This window comes from Lutra lutra, chromosome 3 (assembly GCF_902655055.1).
Source record: "Lutra lutra chromosome 3, mLutLut1.2, whole genome shotgun sequence".
Classification (NCBI taxonomy): Eukaryota; Metazoa; Chordata; class Mammalia; order Carnivora; family Mustelidae; genus Lutra; species Lutra lutra.
In genome coordinates, this window is record NC_062280.1 from 192751831 (window position 1) to 192762296 (window position 10466).

Sequence of the window (10466 nt, forward strand, 5' to 3'; positions counted from 1 at the left end):
AGTTTGTGGAAGGATGACTTATATCAGACATAGGCTCCCTTTTAGGTAATGAATTACCATTGTTCATAACAGATCAAATGGAGACCCTAATTGAACAAATTGCTAAGTATAGATTTTAGAGGGTGCACACAGAGTGTCCAATGCATAGCCTGTGCCCATGTTGACATAGCCTAACACTGGTTTAACATGTTAATTGTTTTACAAATAACATCAAAGTACCGTGAACAAGAGGCACAGTTGATGGCTTTACTTTATCAAGGACTGTTCCAAAGTACTAATTTGAGTTACTGTAAAGAGCCGTTATCAGTTGGGTTGAAAATCAAGCTATTTGCATTGGCAGAGTCCGTAAAAGGTATTAGCCAATTACTGACTATTAGTCATAATACTAATTAGTTAATTATCCTTTATCAGTCAATTACTTCCTCTGTGCAAGGATCTCTGCTGTCATTCTCACTACTTCATGAATCAGCTAGCCTCATAACCGGAATTATTTGGTTTAAATTTATTCTTACGAATGACCAAGAGAATTATTTTTGCCTAGTCACCAGACGGAGAGGATCATGTATTAGTTGAAATGTGAATGCTTGTGAGCTTCTGGTGCTGTTTCAGGTCACATGCATTTTCTCTCCCATGGATATAGAGGAATAACTTTTAAGTAGCAAAATACTTCATTAAGAGATTTAAGTAGAATAATAAAAAATAAATAAACCAGCAGCTCACTTTTTCCACTCTTTATTTTCCCCAGCAAGTTTAGTGCAGAGTGGAAGGGCGTTTAGAAGGTTAATAACAGAAAACACAAGTAGTCTGGGTAATTTGTAATGTCAGAAAAAGCAGAGGAAGAGAATATTACCACATAGTACAAAACCGCCTTCTAAATTAAGATCCAAAAGTCTAACACAAAATCCACAAGTACTTTGTTATATAATTGGCTATCATCTATCCCTAGTATTGATAAAGCTGACAAGTGGAGCAAGAGCTTTTTCATCCATCAGGATTTTTTCCTGCTCTATTTTGCATTTCTAGGAGAAAGGAAGGAGGAAAAATATACATGTAGTTATGTTAATCTCTGAAAAATCTTTTCAATGGAATTTTAACCTCTGCCATGTGCAAAGTGCAATAAATATCTTGCTTTTGTGTTGGGTATGCATATTAAAATCCCAACCTTCTTTTTTAATGAGCCCTACATCTAAATTGCAGTGTTGGGATGATCACACTATTAGATATTAAAGATAAATAAATAAATAAAAAGACAAGGAAAAAAAAACCCACCACAAAGAATTGATGGTGATTGCACCTGGCCTGGGTTAGAAAAAGCAATTACCATTTCTTACTGCTTCTCTTCTCATGTGAAGTTCATTTGGATGACCTTTTGCCGTTTTTGTCCGATGACATGGAGTCCCCTGTTCTTGAGCTAAAAACACTCTAGCTAGTCTTGCTCTTACAGAAAAACTTCAGCAGATCATGGTCTGCAGTTATGATCAGAGACTGCTGAATGTGTGGTCAGAATTCTGCTTACTCTGGAGCAAAGAGAAGCCTTTGTTTATCCCATTTCACCCAAGCCTACGTTCAAGGATTTGATACTGACATTGCCAAAAAGTCAAAATAATGTATATGCTGGTAAAATTCCTGGTGGTGGGTATTAAGGAGGGCACGTATTCCTTGGGTGAGGTGCATAAACAATGAATTTTAGAACACTGAAAAAAAAATTAAAAAATGCATTTCAGCAATTAAAAAAGATAAGTATCATTAAAAAAAAAAAGTCCATGGGGTGGCTGGGTGACTCAGTCAGGTGGGTATCCGACTCTTGGTTTCAGCTCAGGTCATGATCTCAGCCCTACTCTGGGGAGTAGGGCTCCCTGCTCAGTAAGGAGTCTGCTTGAGATTCTCCTCTTCTTGTACCCTGCATCTCCCTTTGCTCATACTCTATCTAAAATAAAAATAAAATGAAATAAAAATAAAGTCATTGTGCCTAGAAACCAGATGTGAGGAGGAACCTACATGTTGGTTGGCAAGGATGGATCTCAAGAGCTTCTCAACTGTGATTCAGGTACCTCCAACCCATCGGAGAGGTGGAGCTAACTTGGAAGTGGGTGGGGCCTTAGAAACTCATTCATCCTAGGTTTTCCGACGTTGGCCACCCTTCTTTGCAGGGAGCGACAGTGTGGCTTTGTCGAAAACTAATGATAATGCTTTCTGTTATATAAAATACGATCGTATATGGATATAGCTCAACACCCTACTTATCTGGGTTATTCTATTGAAAGTTCTATTTTAGCCCAAATTACCTGCTTTGGGAACAAAGATGCTTTTCTCAGGGGGTAATTACCAGTGTAATCGGAGTACCATCTGCTTGCCTTATGCTCTGTAGATGGCTCAAAGGAGATAGTTTCAGGAGAGTCTTGGAAACAGAACATTTCAGGAGGGGGTGGAAATGAAGGTAACCGAAAAGAAAGTAATAATTAGGAGTTTAAAGAGGAAAAGCATATGGTGTTGAGCCTATAACTTAGAAGCCAGCATCCTAGACCCCTGGCCCAAGTGAGATTTCCCCAGGAATAAGAACTAAGAGAAATCCAAGCTAGAACAGAGAGTGACCAATTACTCTAAAGGGACTCTCCAGAGGGGCCCGTGGAGAGGGGCAGCAGATGGTGTTCATTTGTGATTTAGTGGTGAAGGGGTCACTATGGGTTAGGTGCCGTGGCAGAAGCTTGCTTTCCATATTCTAGACAAAGCTTTACAAGGGAGGCCTGAAGACCCTGGAGAATTTTTGTGCAGCCATCATTCATTTACAAAATATATTTGACATCTCTTAAGCAGGATGTTTTCCACTAGGCTCTTAGAGCAGATATGCTGATATGTAACTTATGGCTCCTTCCCTTGGGGATTGCATGATGCTGGGTCGGGGGGAAGCAGGGACAGAGGGAAATGTGACGTGTGCATGTCCAGGGAACCGCCATCCATGGCACATAAGTAACACGTTAGGGAGACAAGGCATTCTGGGCTTTCACAGAGGTGAGAGTTAGTTCCCTCTGGGGCACAGGGGGAGGCCTCATGGAGGATGAGGAATTTCAGCAGGACTGGTGTGGCTGGAGAGGATTTTGCAAAGCAGCGAAGGGCTGCCTAATATGGAGTTAGGAGTCTGCACAGAAACTTCAGGGACCTTAAGTAGAGTGGTTCAGGATTTTAATATTAATCTGATGAGACAATAATTATATAAATATTTTTCACGCTTTAAATACATCTGAAATGTGATTCTGCATTCTTGGGCGATTAAGCTGCACTTGAAAAGATGTGCACAATCAACCTTCAGTGTTTCTAGCTTTAGCATATGTTAATCCTGCAGCTGTGACCCCAGAAATAGATTTTTAGCAGGAATAATTTTTTTTATGTCTTTAATTTTTTAGCTTTGGCAAACAAAAGGGGAATGGCTTGAATTGCAAAAGCCATTGGTCTTGATAGACTGTCTTCCTGATGGGTTGGGGGCTTGTTTGGAAGAATCAGGGTTTCCATTGTCAGCCTGGACCCCGTACTCCTCATGAGTAGGTGCCTGTTTCTCAGTGTCTGTGGTTGAATCTATATAATGGGAATGCTTGCATCCATCATATTTCTGAAATCATGAAATATAAAACATCTTTCAGTAATTTTTGGAGCAGGCAAAAAAATAACATTGGGATACAAGATATTTTTTCACAAAGCCAAGTTATAAAGCTACTTTTTAAAGAGAATGAACACCTAGAAATCACCATCCCACGTAGAGTAAAACCACATTACTTTATAGCATATTCCTTTTAGCATATTTTCTTTCCTCCCTCAATTCTCACGAGTTCATACAAGTCTCAGCTCTTCCCCCTCCAGCCCCATCCACACATCGGCCTCTTTTCTCACGCTCCCTCCCTGTCAGCCTTCAGGTCTGCCACGGCAGAAACCTGGACGCTCTACAGGGCTGATTGGATCCATTGAGGTGTGAATTATGTTTAATTAGAACCTGTCACTTAGAAGTGAGTGTAAGGGCGTTTAACCTCTGTTCATTCTACCTCAGCTCCTCTGAGCCCCCCAGGGCTTCTCTCTGCTGGGTGTGCCTGCTGCTCATGGCCAGAATGGGCCCCCGGTGTTCCTTCTATGTCCATGAACAGTCAGAGCGCACATTTACATGGCAGAATCGATGCCAAAAATAGTCCTTAATCTCTGTCCATCCACCTATTATGAAAACATCCAATGTGTGTAGGAGACCAGGCTTTCCGGCGTTCTGTCCCTCAGAGGGCTCCTTCTTCTGGACACCTAGCTGCCCTGCAGAATGGGTGGGCACATTTCATGGTCATCTTTACTGTGGCAGTGAGTGAAGACAATTGTTGTGACATCTCCCAACTCTTCAGAACTCTCAACCCCAATCTTGCGTTTTCAGCTGATGTCAGCCACCGTCATTTGGTCATCCCCTGTGACACTGCAGGTCGTGTCTGGGCCCAGCCATCCAGGACTTAATTTGGCACAAGTCTGCTAAATTGGTGACTCTGTCAAGTAGACCCTGGTGAGAGCGGGCTGCGGCTGCTCCATCTAAGGTCAAGGGATGGCCAGTATGGAGGCTGTGAGCCATGGGCGAACCGCTAAGCCAACTAAGCCAACCATCAGTTGGCATGACTGGTTGCTGGGAAGTCAGAAAGAAGCAGATTAGGTGGAAACCATGTGGATGTTCTGGTAGGGTAGATATTGCTCTAGAATTAACATGAATTACATTTATCCAATGCAGTTGTCTTCTGTGGATGGTTTGGCATGCTTTCCTGGGTTGGGGGAATGCACCTAAAATTCACAGGAATACTACACAAATTTGTACACCTGAAAAATGAAGTTATTATCTCTGTTTCCTTCCAGTATGTTCCCTATGAGTGGCACCATGATTCTCCCTCCTTCTCCCCTAAGATTGATTTGATTAAGTCTTTTAGCCCTGTCTCTGAGGTCTGTCTTACACCCTCTGGCCGTTTCCTTCCTCTCCTGTGCGGTCCATTGCCGTAGCTAGCCCCCTAACCGGTCTTGTCTCCAGCTGTGTTCCACTCTGCTTTTTACACGCAGCTGGCAATCTTCCTGAAACAACCTTTGATTATTTACTCACATGCTCCAAACCTTTCACAGATTTCCCATTCCCTTTAGAATAAAGAGCAATTTCTCAGCTGGCGTGCTAGGCTGTCTTTGATCTAGTTTCAATATGTTCTAACAAATGTGTTTCTCATCACTCCCCTTCTTCCTGAGCCATCGCTGCAGGCAAATGAAGGGGAGTGCTGCTCTCTGTGGCCATACCTCCCATTTTCCCACCTTCGCTAGTCTGCTTCCCTCTGCCAGGGCGTTCTCCTTTCAACTCTCCCTCTACTGCTTTCACAAATGATCGGATCCGACCTATCCCGCCCCCGTTCAAATGCCATGTCCTCTCTGAAACCACCCGTCTTCATAACAGCTAAGATGGAATTCGTCTTTACCTCTCCTGAACTCCAAGCCATTTTATTTGTACTTATCTTAGTTTGTGTTTTTGTTGTGCACATGTTTCATAGTCCCTCATAGGACTGAAATATCATGAAGGTTAAGAATATAGTCTGTTCAGTTTTGTGGCCACCTAGCTCTTAACGCAGTGCAATACAATTGATGATGTACAAGAAATACTATTTGAGTGAATTAGTAAATGAATGACATAAATAATAAGTGCCCATTCTTACAAACCCATGTGTTAGAAATTTTGCTGTTCATACTGCTAGGGACGGAGGTTTTGTGTGAGTTGAACTTGGACTCAGTGGGACCTGGAACAATGAAAGATGCAAAAAAACAAAACTGCAGGATGTTTGAGTTAGATTTAGAAGAAGCTCAAGGGGAAGCTAAACTTGTATTTCTAAACAGTTTGATTGGAGAGGAAGTTATTTGCTAAAATGCCTTCTGGAAAGGTAAATGATAGCATGGTGATTCATACAGAAGATTAATGCAAGCCATAGAGTGTATTATTTTGGAAACATTATTTCGGGGGACTGGGTCAGCAGACAGACATTCTGCCTGTAATTCCGTAAGGCTGCACATTTGGTTATTACTATTTCCTTTCGTTTTTGCTTACCCAGTTATGCAGTTAACCAGGAAAGCCATCTTCTCTGATTGCTAAATGAATGATACTGGAATTTGCCCAGAAAGAAAACAACAACAATGACAACAACGACATTGTTTTAGTAGACTTTGTTGTTCTCTGTGATATCCCTGCATACAAGACTGCCCCCTTTTCATACTGACACCATCAGAAGGTAAGCTGGTTGATGATTCTGGAGAGAAGCAAGCAACACGACATGACCCCTGTCATATCCTTCCTCAGATTGGGGTTTAGGAGAGCTTAAGAAGGGAAAGAGTAAATTCTAGATGAAAATTCAGTTATTTTAACTGATGAATCAAACAATGTTTCATTTAAGCAGTAACACGTATGCTGATGTGAATTTCACAGATGGTACCCAAATAGTATGCTTTGAGAAGCTGTGTTAATTCAAGAAGCACAAGTGTCAGAGAAATGTGTGGAAGTTTGGGGGCATTCTTGAATGACGGATGGAAAGAATCTTAGAAAATGGACTAAGTTATGAACAGTTAAACAAAGCTATTTCGTGGTAAAGGAAGTCACTCTTGGAGCTTCCCTTCATGGAAGTGCTCCAAGTTGGACAGACCAGCTGAAGATATTACTGACCTTCAATGGAAGAGTCAATGTAGCTGAGTTTGTAAGACACACAGGGAGTGACTAGAGAAGAGACACGTCTATCACAGAGATGGGCGGTCCATGAGATGGGGACGGGAAACAGCATAGTTCTGCTTAAAGTCAGCAGGAGTCTAGTGGGGGAGGAGGTGGTGGAGGGAGGAAGGAGATGGCTATTCTGGGTTTTGTCCTCCTGAGTGGGTCCATGGAATGGACCTTGAGGGAAGGAGTGACTCCCCTACCTGTCTGTGTGTCATCTCTCGGCATTTGATCGAAGTCTTCAGTTGAAGGACTGCTCAAGCCTCTGGCACCCTTCAGTGTGTGTCATCAATCAGGAGAAGACAGAGGAGAGGTGGTATTGGGAATGGGGTACCCAGCCAAGAGAGGAAAAGGGGACATGGATACCTGGGGAGAATAGAATTGTCCTCTCTAGGCAAAACTTAGCCTCTGGTAGAAAAGCTGGCTTACAGTGCCAGCTAGAGCAACAGCTAACTTAGCAGGGGTGCTGCTCCAAATAGCGCCGAGTGCATCTTACAGGTCACCGTTCTCTGCCTTGGACACAGGCTCAGAAGACATGTTTCTGGTGCATGAGTCAGGGCCCAGCACAAAGGTATGTTGAAGGACAGTCCTATCACGTCACCTGTATTAAACTAACTGGGTTGTCTTCATGTGCATGTCCATGTGCCTGTGTGTGTGTGAGTCTGAGTGTGTATGTGTGTGAAGGTGTGTATATTGTGCAAGTGCAGGTATGTTGTACTTGGGACTTTCAGTGTTTGTTTTTATGGGTGTACAGGAGGGGAAGTCCTGAAGGGGGTCATTCATTGTCTTTATTAGAGGAAGGGAAGTGTAGATAGATGATTCCATCTTAATACAATTTTCTAGTTATCTGCTAATGAACTATTTTTGTTGAGGTATATTATTTTTTTCCCTGTAATCTGGGTTTCTGCATGAATTACTACAACTTCCTTATAAGTGGGATAAGGGACAGTAATAATGGTATCAGTAGTGTTCACCCAGTAGATGATTTTAAAAGTGATGTTGTGTTCAGTAAAAATTGGAGCTGTTTTCTTTTCAGCAAAGTTTGGCTTAAGTTGTAAATATTACCAACTATTTAGAAAGTTAAAAATAAATTATTTCAAAGGCAAAATGCTGTTGAGTTTTAGAAGTATAATTTTAGAGTTTGGATAGCTCACCTCTGCAGAATACATTCCACTGTGGCATTACACATCATTTCCATATATCTTCATTTTATGATCTTCATTTTGAATGATTTGATGGTTCAGAGGTGTGGTAATAGATATGAATTTTATTTTGACATGTGGAAGAAGGCATTTAGATGCGGGTGTGTGTGCACTGTGAAATGATTAGAAATTATTATGGGGTAGAAAATTTGTGATTGAGTTTGAATGATTGAATCTATTTTAAAATGTGCAGAGCTGTTAGCTTTCAAAATAATTTGTGCAGTCAAAAGAAATCAAAATTCATTTCAGTTATTCATATTTTATTTTTGAAATAAGCCATAGTTATTTTATTATTTTTTTTAAAGGAACGGCTTAACCACAACACTGATTCTCTCAAGGAGGAAAGAATCATCTAGAAGTCATGGCAATATAGCTCTTTCTTTAAGATGAAATGATGAGTTAGTAAATGAAGACAGGAGTTGTTTGTCTTTCATTAATTACCCATTTCTCTGAATTTTAGTTAATATTTGTAAATAGCTCGTGTTAACGAATGGGTGGGAGCATTGGAGTCACGAAGGAAAAAGAACCAGAAGCTAGAGGGTAAAGCCAGTAAGGGTCTGATTGATGGCAAAGGTCCAGAGACCAAGGGAAGAACCATGGCATTTCAGATGCAAAATACAAATTTGAAAAGGTCCTTTTAATTTATTTCCTTCCTGTTACTCCTGGTTTTTCCTTTCATTTATTCTGTTCTTACTTACTTATGTGTTTCTTCACATAACCGTCATAGGAAGGAACCACAAGAATCCTCTATAAAACCCTACATGGAGGGCTGGATGAGGTTTGGGGAAGGAAGAAACCCTTCAACTATTTAGACTGATTTTAGGATACACCCATCTGTTTTCTTGTTTTCAGATAGTCTTCTGGTTTTCCAATGACACTCAGTTGCAGATCCAATGAAACCAGGAATTTTGACTATTGTCTCCAGCAGTGTGAAAAATAACACAAAATGAGCAAAGACATAGGAAGAAAAAGTGAAAGTAGCCTTGAGGAAGTGATACATCAATACATGTACTTATTCATTCATAGCATCATTGACTAATTTGGTGACAAGTGAAGCAGTAACATTGAAGTCTTGCTAGGTCTCAGACTTGCTGAGTCTAAGACGACTCACTCCTTATGTGTTTTCTGTAGCTGATGTTCCAAAGCAGTGGAGGGAGACATCTAGAAATGCCTCTTTTTCTACTGGCCACTGGATGTGAATGTACAGCCAAATGTCTCAGACCATCTTTCTACCTTCCCAGGATCTCCCAGGAGTGTCCTCCTGCAGAAATTTCTTCTAGGTGTCTTCAGGCAATAAAATAGACCCATTTGTGGTCTTAAAAGTTTCTGATGGCCACCGCATAATTTGAAATAGACTTGTACTATTTTTTTTCTGAAAGCTCAAAAAGTCTTCCAATAATGGCAGGTTTTCTTCTTTATGATTATTGCACATCATTAGATGTTCTTTTGAACTTGTTTGCCTTAGATATGTTTCTACATATTATTTAATTTCCCTCTTTGATGGATTTGCAGCAGATTATAAGACAAATATACAATACCATCATTAGCACGAAGAAATTTAGTAGTGTAACAAAAGCAGCAATGACATCGCTACTTACTTTACTCTTCAAAAAGTTTGCAGGCACTTTCCAGGTATTAGCTCATTAAATCTTTTCAACAACACTTTGTAATATATGCTATTCATATTTTTATTTTACTTATAAAGAAACCCAGACTAAGAAAGGTTACTTACCTTGCTCAATGTCTACAATGAAGGCAAGTAGGAAAATGGTGTTTATTGAGCAATTACTATGTGCCAGGAACTGCACAATGCTTCACTCAAGGAATAAAAATAGTATTTGCATCAAAATTCCTGCACTAGGAGAATTAACCACCATCAGGGACAAAGTTTTTGCGCTAAATTATCCGGAAGCCAAGACAAAAGCAAACCAAAGGAAACATGATGTTACATCACTGTCATTATTTCATTGAAAAAAAAAGACAGGCTTTTGACAAAGATGTAATAATATTAAGGTGGAGTTAGAACGGAACATACATTTTTGAGACAAGACTGGTTTTTTGGTGCTTTTCAAATTGGTTTATAACAGACCCTCTTTCTTCTGAAGCAGGTTATTACGCAGAGTAATCAATGAGCTGAGTTTATTCATATGTGGTTTCAATTTTTTTTAAAGATTTTTATTCATTTGAGACAGATACAGAGAGAGAGAGAGCGAGAGAGCATGAGCAGGAGGAGAGGCAGAGGGAAATGGAGAAGCAGACTTCCTGTTGAGCTGGGAGCCAGACTCGGGACTTGGGGCTCGATCCCAGGACCCAGAGATCATGACCTGAGCCAAAGGCAGACACTTACATATCTGAGCCACCCAGGTTGTCCCATGTGGGTTCAACTTGAGACGTTTACTTTCTGAGTGTCCCCAGTTTCCAGCCCTTACCACTGTGAAGGAGTGGGGAGGTTTTATTACCCCATGTTAGGTAATATGCATCCTTGTTTGCTGGGAAATTTGTTGGAAGATGCTCATTTTGTACAGGTC

The 10466-nt window shown here is 40.8% G+C and overlaps 1 long non-coding RNA gene across 1 annotated transcript in view; it reads left to right on the plus strand.

Annotated features, from left to right (window-relative positions):
- Window positions 1-8630, plus strand: part of LOC125094811 (uncharacterized) — a 79377-nt gene extending 70747 nt beyond the window's left edge. The window contains exons 2-3 of the long non-coding RNA XR_007125708.1: window positions 6087-6263; window positions 8244-8630. This is a non-coding gene — a long non-coding RNA (uncharacterized LOC125094811). The remainder of the gene's footprint in view (window positions 1-6086; window positions 6264-8243) is intronic.
- Window positions 8631-10466: the final 1836 nt, after the last annotated feature.